The following is an 8,407-nucleotide window of genomic DNA, read 5'->3' on the forward strand; positions in this document are numbered from 1 at the left end:
TGTATGTTCTGGGCACTGAACTGGGCACCTTCTCAACATCACCATGTTGCAGTATCACAGTATAGATGGGCATTATCTGATTTTACAGTGGGGGAGACTACTGTTTAGAAAGAACCATAATGTGCCCACAGTCAGACATAGCTGCTGATGGAGGGGTTGGAATCCCACCCCAGCTGTTTGCCTCCCAAGCCCATGCCCTTGACGTTGTCCTTTGTGATTATCCTTAGCGAACTGAGTGCTTTCAGAGGCAGAATGGAGGGTCACCTATATGGAGATGTGGCTCCTGCCTTGTTCTTCAGCCCAGTATCCTCCCTGATTCCCAGAAAATAACACTAGTGATTTGAGCTAAGCATTATCTTGCTCTCAGGTTACCAGGCTGATGGGAATATTGAACTCAGGGGGCAAGGTGGGAGAGGAAGAAGAGGGCAGGATGCGGCAAACACAGGCTTCCTTCACTTTGCCCACACTCATTCCAGGGGAGGGGCTGCAGAGGCACAGAGACACGGGCATGCAGCTGGCTTCCCCGCTTTCCTGGGCAAAGTCTCAGGGAGCATTTTATCTCCCTAAACCTCAGTTTTCTTCTTCTGTTATATGGAAAATTCCTACTTCATAGGGTTTTTAAAAGGATTAAACAAGACACTATGTGACTAGTTCTGCAGGAGCTTGCTGAGAAGGCTGAACGGATTTCATGAACATAAAGTGTCAGGCGCAAAGATGCTCAGCAAATGGCAGCTGTTACAACCACTGCCATTTAATTCCCAGCCTCAGTTTCCCCATTCATGAAAACGAATATAATAGCCCCTATCTCTCAGACTCAATATGAGCACTAAATGAGATGAAAGATTAAAACACACTCTGGAAAATGACTGACATAGAAGAGGTACCCAACAAATACTGTCATATTATTTTCCTAGATAGAATGCCTTAGCCTCCCAGTGAATGCACAGAATTCCTGGACGTTAGCCTGGTTGACATTTCATGATCTTTCTCTTTCCCTCTCCAATTCTTTCTCTTTGAGATAAGAGAAGAAGTAACCATCCCCAGTGTAAGGAAGAATGAAGTTAAAAGGTTGGAAAGTCAGCAGAAAGAATATGCTCTCTAGTCATCTGGCTTTGCTGGTGCAATTGCCTCTCTCTTAGCTTCCCTCTTCCCTGAGAATGACTTCAGAATAGTTGCCCAGATGGTTTTCCAAATAAGACGGCGACCTCTTAACCAATCTCATATGCAAAGGTCATGGAGCTTTGTTTTGACCTTCAAGAAGAGTCAGGACTGCTCTTTTCTGAGTGTGGAGAAACTTTCACATATTTCTATCTCATTTTTGTAATTTTTTATCAATGCAAACATGTGAGTTATTGATGGCTATAGTTGGCTTTGCACTTTTGGAGAAGACGGGCTTCTGAAAACCACCAAAATATCAAATAACTTTGATCAATAAATGCTTCTGTGAACAGGGTCTTACATTAGAATTGCTAGCTGAAAGGTCAACGTTGCATTTTTGGCTAGTAATCTTGTTTTCATTTTAATGGCAATGAAAATAAGCTTTAGAAGAAAATTCTGCCACTTTTTCTCCCCAGATATATATGTCTATATATTTTTTGGAGACAACATCTTGCTCTGTCGCCCAGGCTGGAGTGCAGTGGTGCAATCTCACCTCACTGCAACCTCTGCCTCCTGGGTTCAAGTGATTTTCTTGCCTCAGCCTCCCGAGTAGCTGGGAATATAGGCACCCCCCACCACGCCCAGCTAATTTTTGTGTTTTCAGTCGAATCGAAGATTCACCATGTTGGCCGGGCTGATCTCAAACTCCCAACCTCAGGTGATCCACCTGCTTCGGCTTCCAAAGTGCTGGGATTACCGGCATGGGCCACCGCGCGCAGCCCCCAACAAGAGACTTTTTAAAACTCTTCAACACTCTCAGAAAGAGCTTCATAGAATAATCTTTTAAAAAATACGTTTAGGGAAGGAAGATAGGAATAGACTCGGTACATCTAGAGCTAAGAATTTCTTTTTAATCTCAGCTGTCCAGTGGTTTCAGTTTTTAATCAAGCAGCAGACAGGACTAACCGCAAGGCTCTACCTTCATTTTCCCTGTTGGGCATGCATATCTGGCCTCTGAATTTAGACTATGAGCCCCTTGAGGATGGCACCAGGCCTCATATCTCTCTGTTTCCTCTTTGCATCTCTCATGGGTTATGCCCATGGAGGCGGCTCAAAGATACTTTCTGATTGAATAAGTCATCAGAGCTTTTCCTTGACTAATGAGTTATCAAATGCCTGAAGCAAGGGATTGTAATCCGGGACTTACTGCTCTTGGAGTTTGCTGCTTAGAGCCGGGCGCGGTGGTTCACACCTGTAATCCCAGCACTTTGGGAGGCTGAGGCGGGCGGATCACGAGATCAAGAGATTGAGACCATCCTAGGAGGCCAACATGGTGAAACCCTGTCTCTACTAAAAATACAAAAATTAGCTGGGTGTGGTGGTGCACACCCATAATCTCAGCTACTCGGGAGGCTGAGGCAGGAGAATCACTTGAACTTGGGAGGTGGAGGTTGCAGTGAACCAAGATCGTGCCACTACACTCCAGCCTGGTGACAGAGCGAGACTTTGTCTCAAAAAAAAAAAAAAAAAAAAAAAAAAAAAATTTTTAAAAAAAAAAAAAAAAAAAAAAAAAAAAAGAATTTGCTGTTTGGGCTTCAGGAGATGCAAGAACTTCCTAAATTTAAGCAAAAATGTCCCATTCCCTATGTCTCCCCTATTGGGGCTCCATGGGTGTGGGGTGGTAGAGCCCCTGGCTGTTGGCAGGTGAGCATTTGCAAACTGCTGCTTGGGAAGGATGAGCCTAGACTCCAGAGGGGAGGGAAGAGTGGTAGGAAGGAAGCCCACTTGGCTGTGGGGTCCAGCCAGTTCTCCAATCTGACACAGCCAGCAACACAGCTGGTAGAGATTTGGATCCTATGTTTGTTTCCCATGTGCATTTATCAAATGGTTCAGGACACAGAGGGAGAGGAATATGATTACTAGCTGTAAGCCCCAACACCTAGCACCATGCCTGGCACATAGCAGGTGCTTGTCAGCATTTTTTGAATGAATAAAAGAATGCATGACCCTATGATTGCACTGGCAGAAAGAAATGGAACCAGGGCAGAAAAAGGTTACAGGGAGTTGGAGAGGAGGGGATTTTTATAACACAATAGACGGACCCAGGCAGACCCAGATCGGGGTACAGAGGTCATGCGCCACCAGAGGGGGTTGAGGATGAGGATGGCATGAAAGCCTAAGGACAGCCAGTGGGATGAGGCATCATAGAGACAATGTCTGTGCTGGGCGGGGGAGCAGGCTTGCTAGCTGGATGGAGGAAGTGCATGGGGAATGGGCATAGAAAGCTGAGGAGTAAAAGGGACAGTGGAACCAACAAAGCCTGAGGGGCTCAGCAGGGACAAGAAGTCCTTTGAGTTGGCAGTGAATGAGAAAGGGCTCCTGGAGGTGGTGGCCTGGCCTGGTTTTGATAGACAAGTACCTGGGATATGGGCTAAGCTAGGTTGACTCTTTTTTTTTTTTTTAGGGGCAGAGTCTTGCTCTGTCGCCCAGGCTGGAGTGCAGTGGCGTGATCTCAGCTCACTGCAACCTCTGCCTCCTGGGTTCAAGTGATTCCCCTGCCTCAGCTCCCTGAGTAGCTGAACTTACAGGTGCACACCACCACGCCCAGCTAAACTTTGGATTTTTTTTTTTTTTAGTAGAGACAGAGTTTCACCGTGTAGGTCAGGCTGGTCTTGAACTCCTGACATCGTGATCCACCTGCCTTGACTTCCCAATGTGCTGGGATTACAGGTGTGAGCCACCACGCCCAGCCGCTAGGTGGACTCTTAAGTGTCCTTCCAGCTTTGGGAATCTCCATCTGACAAGTCAAACCTGAAACCAGGCCAATCTCTTCTAACTGAGAAGCAGTCCAGAACTGAGACTCCCTCAGAGAACTTGCCAGGGGTTCCCGCCAGCAGAGCCTGTGCAGGCTGGCCATGGAGCCTGCGCCTTCATCTACTCTCTCTACCATCCGGGCCATCAGAGGGGCTAGGAGTGTTTGGCCTGCATGAGATGTGGCCTGAGATGACATTTCAAATAACAATCGGAGAGAACACAGAGGATGTCCTCCTTGTGCCTACAGTTCTGAGAAAGAAAAAAAAAAAAAAAAAAGAGGGACAGAGTTAAGAGATCAGATCCCAAGTCACTGATAGTTAACTTTCATTTCTTTAATCCTTATGACAGAGAATACAGAGGGGTCTCTCCTTCTGTGGCTTGCCAATCAGGGCTCACCTGGAATCCCCGCCCCTCTTTGTTGGAGTCTGCCTGCAGGTCAGCCAGAGAGGAACTCCCTCTCCTTGGGTCAGTTTTATTTCCTCTGAGGGCCTCGCCCTCCCAGGGAAGTGCTACCCCTAGCAGCTTCCTCACCTCAGCACAGTGCTGGCAACAGATTATTGACAAGATGCCCTCACCCGGCTGAAATGCAGATGGAAATGGGACAAGGAAACCCAAGCACTGGCTGGGAATTTTAGATACGTACCCTGAAGAAGCCAGGTGCAGTGGCTCACACCCGTAATCCCAGCACTTTGGAGGCTGAGGTGGACAGATTAGCTGAGGTCAGGAGTTTGAGACCAGGCTGACCAACATGGAGAAACCCCCATCTCTACTAAAAATACAAAAATTAGCCAGGCGTGGTGGCAGGTGCCTGCAATCCCAGCTACTCGAGAGGCAGGAGAATCGCTTGAATCCAGGAGGCAGAGGTTGCAGTGAGCTGAGATCACGCCACTGTACTCCAGCCAGGGTGACAAAAGCAAAAACCTCTGTCTCAAAAAAGAAAACAATATATATATGTACCTCGAGGAAGGATACAAAACCAAAATAGACTTTTGGAGAACATTTTGTCTTCGAAGTGCTGCAGAGTTCAAACAGTCCCTGACCGTTTCCATATCTTTTCACCATCCTCATTGTAGGATGGTTACTATGTGACAAGAACTGGCCTCTCTTGGGCCTGTAAACATGTTCTTTCTCCCTTGCCGTAGAGCGCCCCTTGGGGACTTATCCACGATCATCCAAGGTGCCCCTTCTGCCTGAATGCAGCTGAGAAAGTGCATTGTGAGACTGTTGGAAAAGAGAGGTCAATGCCATGTCCTCCCCACAAGCCTGGGCCGCCAGGTACCCCCATCCCCACGCACACCCTGCCCCTCCACAATTGTGATCGCCTAGGTCTGGGTTCCTCCTTCCATAACCTCCCCTCCTACAGAATGAGCTTTACGAATCTGTTATGGATTGAATGCTTCTGTCCCCTTAAGTTCACATGTTGAAGTTCTAACCTCCAATATGATAGTATTTGGAGATGGGGGTCTTTGGGAAGTGATTAGAGTTAAGTGAGGTCATGAAGGCAGGGCCCTCATGGTGGGATTAGTGCCCTTGTAAGGAGAGGCACCAGAGAGCTTGCTCACCGGAGAGCCATGTTAGGACACAGCAAGAAGGTAGCCATCTGCAAGCCAGGAAGAGAGCCCTCACCAGAACCCAAATATGCAGACACCTGATCTTGAACTGGCAGCCTCTAGATCTGGGATAAATAAATTTCTGTTACTTAAGCTCCCCAGTCTATGGTATTTTGCTATGGCAGCACAAGAAGCCTAAGACAATACCTTAGCTTGGCTTTCAAGTTCTAATTTAAAATTTCTAACCTCATTTTCCTTCTGTACCCAATGTTCTAGCTCCCGCTAGACATTCCACAGTCCTTCCAAACAAGCTTCTCATGCTTCCAGACTTTGCTGCTGCTTTTCCCCTTTCCCCGCATCTAGATTGCCTTTCTCAACTTGTCCTCAATTCTAGAAATCTTTTAATACCCTGTATGATATTCTAGAAAAGTTGGCAGTTCCCATCTCTGTGCTAGCTACCTCAGCATTTTATACCTTATTATATCATCTGCCACATTGTATGGCTATTATTTCCTCAGTGGTTTATCTCTTTGCCACTCCATGAGATTCTTGAAGCTAGGAATCATGTTTTATTCGTGTTTGTAGCATCTGTGCCTATCCACTGAGCTATGCAAGTGCTTGATAAATATGCACTGAATGAATGGAAAACTGAGTGCATATGGACTTCACTGACTCATGCATGATTTCTGCCCTTGCGATGGCCATGATTTCCTGGGGCATTTTCTGCACAGATTTGTTCTTTCACTCAACATCCACTAAACTGCAAGCTCCATGAAGGGAGGGACTGAGCCTGCTTTTGCTTCTCACTGAATCTTTAGTGAATACACACACTTGGTCCACAATAGGCACTTAACAGATGCTGGTTAAATGAAAACATGTTTATTTGGCAACTACTGTAAACCAGGCACGGAGCTAGATCCTAGAAATACCGCAGTGAAATGGCAAATGAGGTGCGTCTTCATGGAGTTTGTATTCTAGTGACTTGTACCTTTTGGAATGTTTAGAGGGGACTTAAGGCAAGTGAGGCAATGGCAGATGGTAGGGCACAGTGACCTTTTTTTTTTTTTTTTTTTTTGAGACAAGGTCTCATTATGTTTCCCATACTGGAGTGCAGTGGCATGATCACAGCTCACTGCAGCCTTGACCTCCTGGGTCCAAGCGATTCTTCCACCTCAGCCTTCCGTGTAGCTGGGACTATAGGTGGGTGCCACCACACCAGGCTAATTTAAAAAATTTTTATTCTGTAGAGATGGGGTTTTGCCATTTTACCCAGGCTGGTCTTGAACTCCTGAGCTCAGATGATCTGCCTGCCTTGGCCTCCTAAACTGCTGGGTTAACAGATGTGAGCCACCACACCCAGTTGACCTTGCTTTCTTAACATGTGTCTTATTGACTTGGCATGCAGACAATTTTGAGGGAGGTCATTCAGTCCAGGGAAGCTGTGTAATGTTGGAGACATTTTGAGTCCTAATAAGGATCACAAGCAGTCCCCTGGCTATGGGCCCCTAACAAGCCACAAGGCAATAGGAATGTCATTGCTTAGGCTCCCTGGTTGCCAAAGGATGGCACAGTGAATGCATATAGTTTGGCCCACCAAGCAGATGCACAATGTAGATTACTTCCTTGAGGAAAATTACACCCAACACACCCTAAGCCTTCCTTTGTGACCTCCAGGACTCCCAGATAGACTCATGGACTCTATGCCTCTGGCCTCATGCCCCAACCTGAACATTGGGCTGTCACTCTTCCGAAAAAGGAAGTGGCTTCCTGGCACTCAGTGATTTTGGTTCAACTCGGACCTCCATCCTGGATCCTGCCATAGCAGAGGCTTCTGAAAGGCTGTGAGCCCTGAGGCAGGCCCAGGAGACTCAGGGGGTATCCCTGGAGAGAAGAAGACCCTTGTCGTATGCCAGACAGACAGGGGACCAGGGCTCACCAGGTCATCCTGCCAGCATGGCTGTGGCTTCCAGAAGTGATGAAAGTCACGTGGCATGTCCTGTATCCAAAGCCAAAGAGGAGATGTTGTACAAGCAAAAAAAATGAGCTGCCAGACACTTGCTGCTTCAGTGAGAAGGTGTCAGCACATTTTATAACCCTACCCCTCACCCCACATCAGCGATGCAGATTTTTGAAATGTCAAAGCAAATTCCCCGAGTGCCAGTAGGAATAAAAAGCAATCCACTCCCGACGTTTGGGTGATTGCATTTCAGCAAATCATATGTCAACTGACAAGCTCTCCTAGATGGTCTGCATAGCTTCGCCTTCGTAATAAGACCCTTAGCTGTTGCATGTGCTAAAACCAAAGCCGTCAGCCCGGGAACCTGTAATTCCAAAGGACAAATTCAACACCAAGACTTCTCAGGTAGTCATCTCTCAGATCATCCTGCGGATGCAAGGCTTAGGCTGTGAAATACAGCACAGTGTCAAATGAATCAACAACTCACAGTGTTTAAAGATGCGGAAATCCATGACTAACCAGCATAGTAAGCAAGAGAAAGAAAATGCACCAGGAGATTTGAAACTTAGTTTTAGTCAGCACTTTCGATGTCTCCTGTGTCTTAATCCCCTTCCCCAACCTAAGCCATTAAAAAAAAATGTTCTTTCTGCAGAGCTGCCTGTGGATAGCATCACTTTTCCTCTTTCCATTTAGAGACGAACTAGGATGTAAGGACAAGGAATAAGGAAGAAACTGAAGGTGGGACAAATGACAGAGCAGTTAATGGCAGCTGGGAGTGAGGGCACGTGACCGCAGCTGGAAGACCCTGCGGGCTGGGAGGCAGAGCCATGACCAGCCTCTATTAAGGGTAAGAAAACAAAGCAAAGAGTGTGGGGCCAGGTGAAGCACTGCCAGGTTTTAAGGCACTTAAACACTGATTCCCAGGGATGCCCTCTCTGGCTCTGAGAGCTGTTCTTTTTTTTTTTTTTTTTTTTTTTTTTTTTTTTTT

At 46.8% G+C, this 8,407-nt stretch overlaps 1 long non-coding RNA gene across 1 annotated transcript in view; it reads right to left on the reverse strand.

The window, feature by feature from the left end:
• Nucleotides 1-1,239: 1,239 nt before the first annotated feature.
• LOC108296021 overlaps nucleotides 1,240-8,407 on the reverse strand; it is a 12,622-nt gene continuing 5,454 nt past the window's right edge. The window contains exons 2-3 of the long non-coding RNA XR_001821714.2: nucleotides 5,009-5,012; nucleotides 1,240-1,251 (exon numbers count right to left, since the gene is read on the reverse strand). This is a non-coding gene — a long non-coding RNA (uncharacterized LOC108296021). The remainder of the gene's footprint in view (nucleotides 1,252-5,008; nucleotides 5,013-8,407) is intronic.

Source organism: Cebus imitator, unplaced genomic scaffold (genome assembly GCF_001604975.1).
Source record: "Cebus imitator isolate Cc_AM_T3 unplaced genomic scaffold, Cebus_imitator-1.0 Scaffold678, whole genome shotgun sequence".
In the NCBI taxonomy this organism is placed as follows: domain Eukaryota; kingdom Metazoa; phylum Chordata; class Mammalia; order Primates; family Cebidae; genus Cebus; species Cebus imitator.